The following is an 11,317-nucleotide window of genomic DNA, read 5'->3' on the forward strand; positions in this document are numbered from 1 at the left end:
GTTTTATGTAGAAATGAAGGATAATTTAGTTCAAATAAATTGATAAAAAAGAAATAGGCACAACATTTTGGGACACCCAAAGAGGAATGCAAGCACTATATTATGGGACGGAGGGAGTAGTATGTAGGTTTTTTTATCTCTATGTCTTTATTTTCGTCTTTATTACGCAAAAAGACAATTATTTCGTACTTAATTGCTCTACTTTACAATAGTCTACCATATGTTTTCTTGGCAATTGTAAAAAAGTGAATGTAACAACTAAAAGACAGAGGGTCAGGTTTTTATACTACGATGTGAAAAGACTCCAAGCAAATAGTTGTGACTTCCTATAAGCTAGAGACCCTTTTACATGTTATATTGCTCACGACAGTGAACTAAAGGACGAGAGTAATTTTTAAGTAATTTTTTGTGTAATATTGGAGTAATTTGTAAGTATGTTTTTGTGTGATATTCTATTCTTTTCTTAGTGTAAACTAAAAAAAATAAGAAAATAACGTCACATATGACAATATGAGAACAATAACAACTATGCAGACATATAACATACAGGGTGCAGATGAGAGTAACGAGTCGAGTTTAGTTACCACCTACTCAACTTTAAAAGCTCACGAGAAATTCAAAAAATAATTTTATATAATACTTGTAATTTCAAGAAATTATTTTCAAAAGTTTTAGATTAATCCATGAAATAAAATAAATACTTACAAGGAAAATATTTTCATGGTGAACTTTTAACAACATCGGTAAGTGATTGTCGAATCAAGCTCAATATTTCAACGAACCAAGCCTTAACATGTCCTCGCTTTGAAAGTTTATATAGCTTTTTTTGTCCTACAATGGTTGCAAAACAAAAGTTGAGTAGTTTATGTTCTTTATAAATAGAACCAAAAACTATTGGTTGAATTTCTTCATTGGATGGAAACTTATGTTTTCAATAACAGGTTAATTTGATTCATAAAGTCCGATATTGGTTGGGCAATGAAACACTAACTTTTTTCCTTTATAAAAGGCTACTCCGAGACTTAACTCAGAGTACAAGGATTGAACTCAATGTAAATGGATTGAATCAAGCTCGAGTCAAATATTGATTCAAAGTTTGTGCTTGGTTGAGTTTTGAGTTTCAGATTTAGTCGAGTTCGAATTTAGGATTTCAAGTTCGAGTCGAGTATGATTTCTTCAAACTCTTGAGATTTAAAGTCGAGTCGAGCTTGACTTTGAGTTTTTGAGTTCGGATCGAGCTTAGCCAAACTTGAACTCAATTCGCATCATTTACACCCCTCTAATAATGGGGACAATATGATAAAGGATGCTGTAACACCCCCAAAATCCACACGCGTCTACCACTGCTACGTCGCGTCGACTTCGGGGGCGTTACCGCCGCGGTGGAACGCAAGGCATAATAAGAGTTAATGGTAACTTAAAACATTGTCTCGAAAACTAAAATGCAGCGGAATTAAAATATAAATACAACTCGGGAATCATCGATGACCCCTTTCATTCAAACCACAAACCATTTATATAAGTCTGAGAAAAACCAATAATACTTATTTCGAAATGCTTTAAATGTAAATACCCAAGTCTAATCCCCGTATGCTCGAGATTATGCAGCAACACCAGCACACCTAGTCTGCTCCCCATTGTAGCATCAATGGTTCATCGCAGTTCATCAAACACATAATAACACACAATCAGCTATGCTGAGTACGTAATGAACCATTGAATACATGTAAACATAAATGATGCACACATGAACAATCTTAAGCATGATGCTACACTATGTTACATCCTTTAACCTTTATACTTTAATCTTTAATTGGCATCGAACGGGCACCGTCATCTTACTAGAATCATACGGGCTACTGAATCCTTAACAGACACTAGGTCTGTTAGATGAAATGCAAATACGGTTTTGTTCCGTCTCACACCCATCACCTTAGTATGCATACCCCAAGATCGAACGGAACCTTCCGCCTACTTGAGTGTCAAAAATATAAGGACACTACTGTCGTCACAGTAGGCCTGCGTAGGAGCGTAAGACAAGTCCCACACTCCCCCCATTGTTCATCACTTGTAGGGAGTCCAGCTACAAGATATTGCCATAATTCATTTTAATATTAACCATTCATTTCATAATCACATATAGTCATTTACCTTTTCTCTTAGTTACAATGCTCAAATCGTATCTCTTGTAACACTCTTGTTACACTATGGATACATAGAATCAATTACCTGTTCTTTTCATTAAAATGCTCAAATCGTATCTCTTGTAACAACCTTGTTACACTATGGATACATAGAATCATTTACCTGTCCTCTTATGCTCGAATCATATCTCTTGTAACAACCTTGTTACACTATGGATAGATTAAAAAGATGCTCTTGTTTATATTACGATAGAATTATGCATTCCAATGCAACATATCAATTTCAATTACAAATGTCTAACCAGACAATTTCAATCAATCAAACGTTCCCTATCATGCTTCTAGGTTCCAATAACATAGATTGCAACCTAATCATGATACTAATACTTGGGATTAAACTGGTACGCGTACGTACCTTGTAACGAAGAATTTTCGCTGTCTTAATCGAACGTTCCGCTTATGAATTTGGGACCTAAACCGTTAAATAAAAGCTTTAGTGCTACGTCGTTGGTAATATCAACAACTACTACGTAACTAAGACTATACGGTTTAATAATTCGAAGTAAACGATTAATAAACCCCTTGTTTAAGAATTTTCGTTACTTTTCTTACTATAAAGAGTTTAACGTCTTTTAGGAGTCAAAGCTAGTGAACATACTAATATTAGTTAGTGTCATTAGTTCACTATCTTTACCAAACCAGTTAAATTATAAGTCCAACCATGTTTTATGTCCAAATCTTATGTCCAAAACTCTTAGATCCAATCCAGTATTATGTCCAAAAGTTATATCCGCAATTATAGTCAAAATAATAAAATGAACTCATTAACTTGAATTATTAATTAACTAATTATAATTTAACATAATTATGAAAACATAAATTATAGTTAAACTTAATATAATATATTCAATATATAAAATGTTTTATACCGTTAAGCTCGCCGGAAATCAAATTCCGGCAACCGATTTCCGGCAACGGCGCAACAACTTCGTCGCACAGCTACGCTCGAACCAGATTCGTCGCACGGCCCACGACCACGCGCGACCTCGTAGCACCCTCGCGTCTGTCGCCCGCGTCACGCTCGCGAGCCTCGCAGCGTCCCTCGCACTCACGGACTCCCTCGCTCGCTCACCGCAAGCCTCGCGCCAGCCCCACTCGAACTCCGTCGAAGACTCTCGAAGCCTTCGAGCTTCTCGCACAACGCGAGCATGCACCCTCGCCTTCGCACAACCACCCTCACCTTCGCACTACTGCACAGCCTCGATCCACCTTCGCCGCACGCTCGTCTCGATCTCGCGTCTTGCTCGCTCGTCGCTCAGCCCTCGAACCCCGCAGCGCTTCGCACCACAGCGACGCTCTGCCAACCTCGCACTCGCCACGTACCCTCGAACTGTCGAAGGTGAAGCGTGAGGCGACGCGAGAGAGAGAGAGAGAGAGATTGAGGGAGGAAGAACAGCAAGAGAAAGGAAGAACAACGAGAGGAGAGAGAGAAGAAAAGGAAGGTGACGGCTGAAGGAGGAAGGGAAGAAATTTAGGGTTTCTGAAGTTTTTCTCCTCTTCTTTTCCTTTTTATAACCTTCTAAAAGTGGTAACTCTAGATCGGGTAAACTCGGCTTAACTTTTATAAATCCGAAATTAACACAACCGACTCGTATTAATATTATTATATTCTTATTATTCTCTAAATAATATTAAAATACCTTTTTATTATTTTCTTGGTATTTCTTAATTATTACGAATTAAATCCAAAAATACGGAGTATTACAGGCTTTCCCCCTTAAAAGAAGTTTCGTCCCGAAACTTGGAGGTAGCCAGTCTTAACGACGATCTTTTGCACTTCTAAGTCCCAAATTTCATAAGCGTTTTCTAACGTTCGCCACAACAGATAGCAATAATTACAAATAACTAACATAATTACATACTTTAGGGTGGAAGCGCGAAATTCTATCGCATTCTTCCCCCTTAAAAGAAAAGTTACGTCCCCGTAACTCACGTACCTCTTGAAAAAGCTCAGGGTACTTCAGACGCATTGCATCTTCGGCTTCCGGGTGGCTTCTTCAGTATTTTGATTTCTCCACAACACTTTGACAATTCTGATGTCCTTATTCCTCGTACTACGCACTTTGCGGTCTAGGATCTGGACAGGTTTCTCCTCATAGGATAAGGTTCTCGTCTATTTCGACATTTTCCGGTTCAAGTACATGTGACTCATCAGGTACGTATCTCCGGAGTTGGGATACGTGAAACACATTATGGACCCTTTCTAAGTTATTGGGCAAATCTAGGCGATAAGCGACTTTGCCTACTCTCGCCAGAATCTCATATGGTCCTATGAATTTAGGGCTTAGCTTCCCCTTTTTCCCGAATCGCATCACTCCTTTCATTGGAGACACCTTAAGCAATACTTTTTCCCCGACTTCGTAATTCTCATCTCTTCGCTTCTGATCCGCATAGGATTTCTGTCTGTCCTATGCAGCTTTAATCTTTTCTTGAATGAATCGCACCTGATCCACTATTTCCTGAATCATCTCAGGTCCTAACACCACAGTCTCACTAATGCCGTTCCAACACAAAGGGCTACGACACTTTCTCCCATATAGTGCTTCAAATGGTGCCATCTTAATACTAGCGTGGTAGTTGTTGTTGTATGAGAATTCTATGAGGTCCAAATGGTCTTCCCATGATCCTTGTTATTCTAAGGCACACGCTCTCAACATGTCCTCTAAGGTCTGAATAGTTCTTTCGGTTTGACCGTCTGTAGCTGGGTGAAAAGTTGTACTCATCAATAGCTCACTACCAAAAGCTTCCTGAACCTTTTCCCAGAAATTCGAAAGGAATCGCGAATCTCTATCTGATACTATACTCGTGGGTACTCCATGCAATCGATGACAATTTTTCACATAAGCCTTGGCTAAGGCTTCCATACTCCACGTATCTTTCATAGGTATGAACCTTGCTGTTTTGGTTAGTCTATCCACTATCACCCATATGGTATTATTGCCTCCCCGACTCCTAGGTAAGGCTCAACGAAATCCATGGATATCGAGTCCCATTTCCATGCCGGAATGTCTAAAGGTTAAATCTTTCCTTGAGGTCTCTTGTGTTCACTTTTGACTTTCTGGCACGTTAGACATTTTGAAACAAATTCAGCTACTGCTCTTTTCATCCCAGGCCACCAGAACATCTTCTTGAGGTCCTTATATACTATATTCCCCCTGGGTGGACGGAATAAGTCGTGTTATGACCCTCACCCATTATCTTTGTTTCAAGTCTTCACATTTTTGTGGCACACACCACCTACCCTTATATCTTATGCTTCCATCCTTATGGATCGCAAACCCTTCTGCTTTTCCCTCCTTAAGCTTTGCTTTGACTCGCTCAAGCTTCACATCCCCAGGTTGACTCTCTCTTATTTCGTCTAGGAAGTTTGGCTCGATGGTTAAGGCACTCAACAATCTTTCTACCTCCCCTTCATGAACAACTTCTAACTGGAGTCTAGAAAACTCCTCACAAAGTTTGTCGGCAACGACTAATGTACTCAGGCTATGGCTAGACTTGCGACTTAATGCATCAGCAACGACGTTGGCTTTACCCTCATGGTACTGGATGTCCAAGTCATAGTCCTTGATGAGCTCTAACCATCTGCGCTGTCTCATATTAAGGTCTTTCTGGGTGAAGATGTATTTGAGACTTTTGTGATCCGTGAAGATTCGACAAGTCACCCGTAAAGGTAGTGTCTCCAGATTTTTAGGGCAAACACTATTGCGGCCAATTCTAAGTCGTGTGTTGGGTAATTAACTTCATATGGCTTCAACTGCCGAGACGCATAAGCTATGACCTTCCCATTTTGCATAAGAACACAACACAACCCAACCCATTCTTGGACGCATCACTATACACATCATATCCCTCATTCCCATTAGGCAAGGTTAGGACAGGGGCTGATGTTAACCTTTCTTTGAGCGTTTGGAAGGCTTTCTCAATGTCCTCATTCCAGTTAAACCTATAATCCTTCTTCATCAAAGCGGTCATGGGTTTTGCTATTTTGGAGAAGTCTTTCACAAATCTCCTATAGTAACCGGCTAAACCCCAGAAGCTTCTTATGTCTGTGACATTCTTTGGAGTAGGCCCTCCTTGGAGATAAAGTGACTCAAAAATGACACTCTTTCCAACCAAAACTCACACTTCGAAAACTTTGCATATAGTTGGTTGTCCCTAAGTGTCTGCAAAATGACTCTCATGGTCCTCCTTACTCCTAGAATAGATCAGTATATCGTCTATGAATACAACGATAAATTTATCGAGGTAGGGTCGAAAAATCCTATTCATAAGGTCCATGAAAACTGCAGGTGCATTAGATAACCCAAAAGGCATGACTGTAAACTCATAATGGCCATATCTAGTCCTGAAGGCAGTCTTAGGTATATCATGATCAACAATCCTCAATTGATGGTAACCTGACCTTAGGTCAATTTTGGAGAACATCCCCGCACTCTGAAGTTGGTCGAACAAGTCATCAATCCTAAGCAATGGGTACTTGTTTTTCACAGTGACATTGTTCAACTCCCGATAGTCTATACACAACCTCAAACTACCATCCTTCTTTTTCACAAATAAGACAGGTGCTCCCATGGTGACATGCTAGGTCTAATATACCCTTTGTCGAGTAGTTCCTCCAACTGGTTTTTCAACTCGTTCATTTCTGCTGGAGCCATTCGATATGGGGCTTCGAAATTGGTCAATCCCAGGTACTAGGTCAACGGTGAACTCTACATCTCTCCTTGGTGGCATACCAGGTATATCTTCAGGAAAAACATCCTGGAACTCTCGGACTACTGGCACATCCTCAGGTCTTAACGGATCATCCTCAATTCTTCTCACCGAACACATAAATAGAGGCCATCCCTTGTCTACGTAGTTCTTAAGTTGTATGGCATTGATCACCTTAATCCCGGGTTCTCGAGATATTCTCCTATATGACACTCTTTTTCCCAAGGATCTCTCAGTTCCACTTTCTGCGCATCGCAGTCTATCTTAGCCATGTACTTTCCAAGCCAATCCATCCCCAAAATAACGTCTAGGTTTGATAAGTTAAACTCTATCAGGTCAGAAGGAAAGAAACTCTCTCCTATTTTCAATGGCACTTTTAGAAATCTTTTAACAGTGTCCCTAGACGGAATGACTATAGGCATAGAAATCGCCTCAGACTCGATCAATGTTAAAGTCCTAACAGTTGAATGGGCAATAAATGACAATGATGCTCCAGAATCAAACAATACTTTAACAGGAGTGGAGTTGATAGAAAATGTACCCGAGACAACATCCCTTCGAGCCTCTTGTTCTCTAGTCGACATCATATACAGCTTCCCCTTGCCCTTATCTTGGGAATTGGTTGCATTGTTCCCATTAGATGTCTGATTATTGGTGTTGGTTAAGGCTTGGAGTAGTTAGAATTCCCATTGTAAGCACTTCCCCCATTTCCATTCCCGTTTCCATTTCCATTTCGAGGTTTGTCCCCATAATTCCCATTCTTTTGGCCATTGGGGTATCAGTTTGTTCTTCGAGTAGCACTCATATGCCCTATGTCCCAATTTCCCGCATTCTCGACATTCCACCTTGTTACCCTCACAGTCTCTACCAGGATGGTTGTTAGGGCACTTCTACACCTATACACACGCTTGTCTGCGATTATTGGTGTTGTTATTGCGGTTATTGTTGTTGGGATTAGCGTTGTTGTTATTGGGTCCCTTACCGAAATTCCTTTGAGGGTCTTGATGGTTTTGGTTCCCATTATGCTTCTTCTCAAACTTCTGGACCTCAGGGTTTGGATTATCCTTTCGTTTCTCACCCTGCTTACCCCTTCCTCTCTCTTCCTGATGGCATAAAGATGAGCAGCTTTGCCAAACACATGATCTAAAGAGGTGAAGTATCTCCCCCTAGTCTTCCTTGCAGGTCAAGGGTAAGTCCTAGTTCGAAACGTGAGGCTTTAGATTCCTCAGTAGGTGCTATTTCCGGGGCAAATCTCATCAGCTCGATGAATTTCCGGTAGTACTCCTCAACAGACAGAGTCCCTTGTTCCAACATCATAAATTCTTGGGCTTTCTGCTTCTTAAGGTATGGAGGGTAATTTGTCCCTTAAGGCCTTTTTGAAAGTTTCCCACCCAAAACCAGGCTGACTCAGGAGGTTGCTCTTAGCTTGGGTCCACCAGAAATGAGCATCTCCCTGAAGGTAGTAGCTCGCTAAGGGCACAGTTTTCTCATCAGGGCAGGTGAAGGTGAAGAAAAGTTTATCGAATTCCCCAACCCAGTTCTCTAAACCCTTTCCCATTCAGTATTGGTGGGTTCCTACGGGCAACCTTTTCAGATAAATCCCCTTCACGATTGTGACCTTGGGCTAGGTTGGCAGTGATTTGCACCAAGTCACGTATCGATTGCTCGATATTCAGAGAGGTTTCAGGCGTGCCTCCCTCCCGAACCATTCTACGCTGAAAATAACATAATAGCTATCTCAGTGACACACATCATCCTGTCCTTTCTTAACCAATACACATTGCACATATAGCAAGCAGTTGTCACGAACAAATATTAAGTCTTTATTGACTTGCAACACAAACATCTCACATGAGACGTCACAACCATAACAAGGAATATCATAAAGTATCCTTAAAGGTTTTCGAACATATATCATATTTATAATATTTAAGAGAAAAACGATCTTCAATCAAGTAAATAGTTTTGTCGCAAAGTAAGGTTTTAGTTCAACACTATTTTTGAAACATCCTTGTACATCCTCTTAGCCTATTCATATTTGAATATTGCAAGAATCGTTCGCAACTTCAATTGAACAATCAAACAACAATTCAGTTCAAGACACGAAACGAAATCACATTTGCAATCATTCCTATGACTTAATGCACATAACATAATATGTTCTATATGCTCCTATCCCATACTACCCATTTTGAAATCGTTTTTAAAACGTTTTGAAATTCAGAGCCTTCGGCTCTGATACCAGTTTTGTAACACCCCCAAAACCACACGCGCTCTACCACTGCTCGTCGCGTCGACCTCGGGGGCGTTACCGCCGCGATGGAACGCAAGGCATAATAAGAGTTAACGATAACTTAAAACATTAACTTGAAAACTAAAATGCAGCGGAATTAAAATATAAATACAACTCGGGAATCATCGAATGACCCCTTTCATTCAAACCACAAACCATATATAAGTCTTGAGAAAAACCAATAATACTTATTTCCAAATGCTTTAAATGTAAATACCCAATCTAATCCCCGTATGCTCGAGATTATGCAGACACCAGCACACCTAGTCTGCTCCCCATTGTAGCATCAATGGTTCATCGCAGTTCATCAAACACATAATAACACACAATCAGCTATGCTGAGTACGTAATGAACCATTGAATACATGTAAACATAAATGATGCACACATGAACAATCTTAAGCATGATGCTACACTATGTTACATCCTTTAACCTTTATATCTTTAATCTTTAATTGGCATCGAACGGGCACCGTCATCTTACTAGAATCATACGGCTACTGAATCCTTAACAGACACTAGGTCTGTTAGATGAAATGCAAATACGGTTTTGTTCCGTCTCACACCCATCACCTTAGTATGCATACCCCAAGATCGAACGGAACCTTCCGCCTACTGAGTGTCAAAAATATAAGGACACTACTGTCGTCACAGTAGGCCTGCGTAGGAGCGTAAGACAAGTCCCACACTCCCCCATTGTTCATCACTTGTAGGGAGTCCAGCTACAAGATATTGCCATAATTCATTTTAATATTAACCATTCATTTCATAATCACATATAGTCATTTACCTTTTCTCTTAGTTACAATGCTCAAATCGTATCTCTTGTAACACTCTTGTTACACTATGGATACATAGAATCAATTACCTGTTCTTTTCATTAAAATGCTCAAATCGTATCTCTTGTAACAACCTTGTTACACTATGGATACATAGAATCATTTACCTGTCCTCTTATGCTCGAATCATATCTCTTGTAACAACCTTGTTACACTATGGATAGATAAAAAGATGCTCTTGTTTATATTACGATAGAATTATGCATTCCAATGCAACATATCAATTTCAATTACAAATGTCTAACCAGACAATTTCAATCAATCAAACGTTCCCTATCATGCTTCTAGGTTCCAATAACATAGATTGCAACCTAATCATGATACTAATACTTGGGATTAAACTGGTACGCGTACGTACCTTGTAACGAAGAATTTTCGCTGTCTTAATCGAACGTTCCGCTTATGAATTTGGGACCTAAACCGTTAAATAAAAGCTTTAGTGCTACGTCGTTGGTAATATCAACAACTACTACGTAACTAAGACTATACGGTTTAATAATTCGAAGTAAACGATTAATAAACCCCTTGTTTAAGAATTTTCGTTACTTTTCTTACTATAAAGAGTTTAACGTCTTTTAGGAGTCAAAGCTAGTGAACATACTAATATTAGTTAGTGTCATTAGTTCACTATCTTTACCAAACCAGTTAAATTATAAGTCCAACCATGTTTTATGTCCAAATCTTATGTCCAAAACTCTTAGATCCAATCCAGTATTATGTCCAAAAGTTATATCCGCAATTATAGTCAAAATAATAAAATGAACTCATTAACTTGAATTATTAATTAACTAATTATAATTTAACATAATTATGAAAACATAAATTATAGTTAAACTTAATATAATATATTCAATATATAAAATGTTTTATACCGTTAAGCTCGCCGGAAATCAAATTCCGGCAACCGATTTCCGGCAACGGCGCAACAACTTCGTCGCACAGCTACGCTCGAACCAGATTCGTCGCACGGCCCCACGACCACGCGCGACCTCGTAGCACCCTCGCGTCTGTCGCCCGCGTCACGCTCGCGAGCCTCGCAGCGTCCCTCGCACTCACGGACTCCCTCGCTCGCTCACCGCAAGCCTCGCGCCAGCCCCACTCGAACTCCGTCGAAGACTCTCGAAGCCTTCGAGCTTCTCGCACAACGCGAGCATGCACCCTCGCCTTCGCACAACCACCCTCACCTTCGCACTACTGCACAGCCTCGATCCACCTTCGCCGCACGCTCGTCTCGATCTCGCGTCTTGCTCGCTCGTCGCTCAGCNCACGAG

Source organism: Beta vulgaris, chromosome 2 (genome assembly GCF_026745355.1).
Source record: "Beta vulgaris subsp. vulgaris cultivar EL10 chromosome 2, EL10.2, whole genome shotgun sequence".
Taxonomy (NCBI): Eukaryota; Viridiplantae; Streptophyta; class Magnoliopsida; order Caryophyllales; family Amaranthaceae; genus Beta; species Beta vulgaris.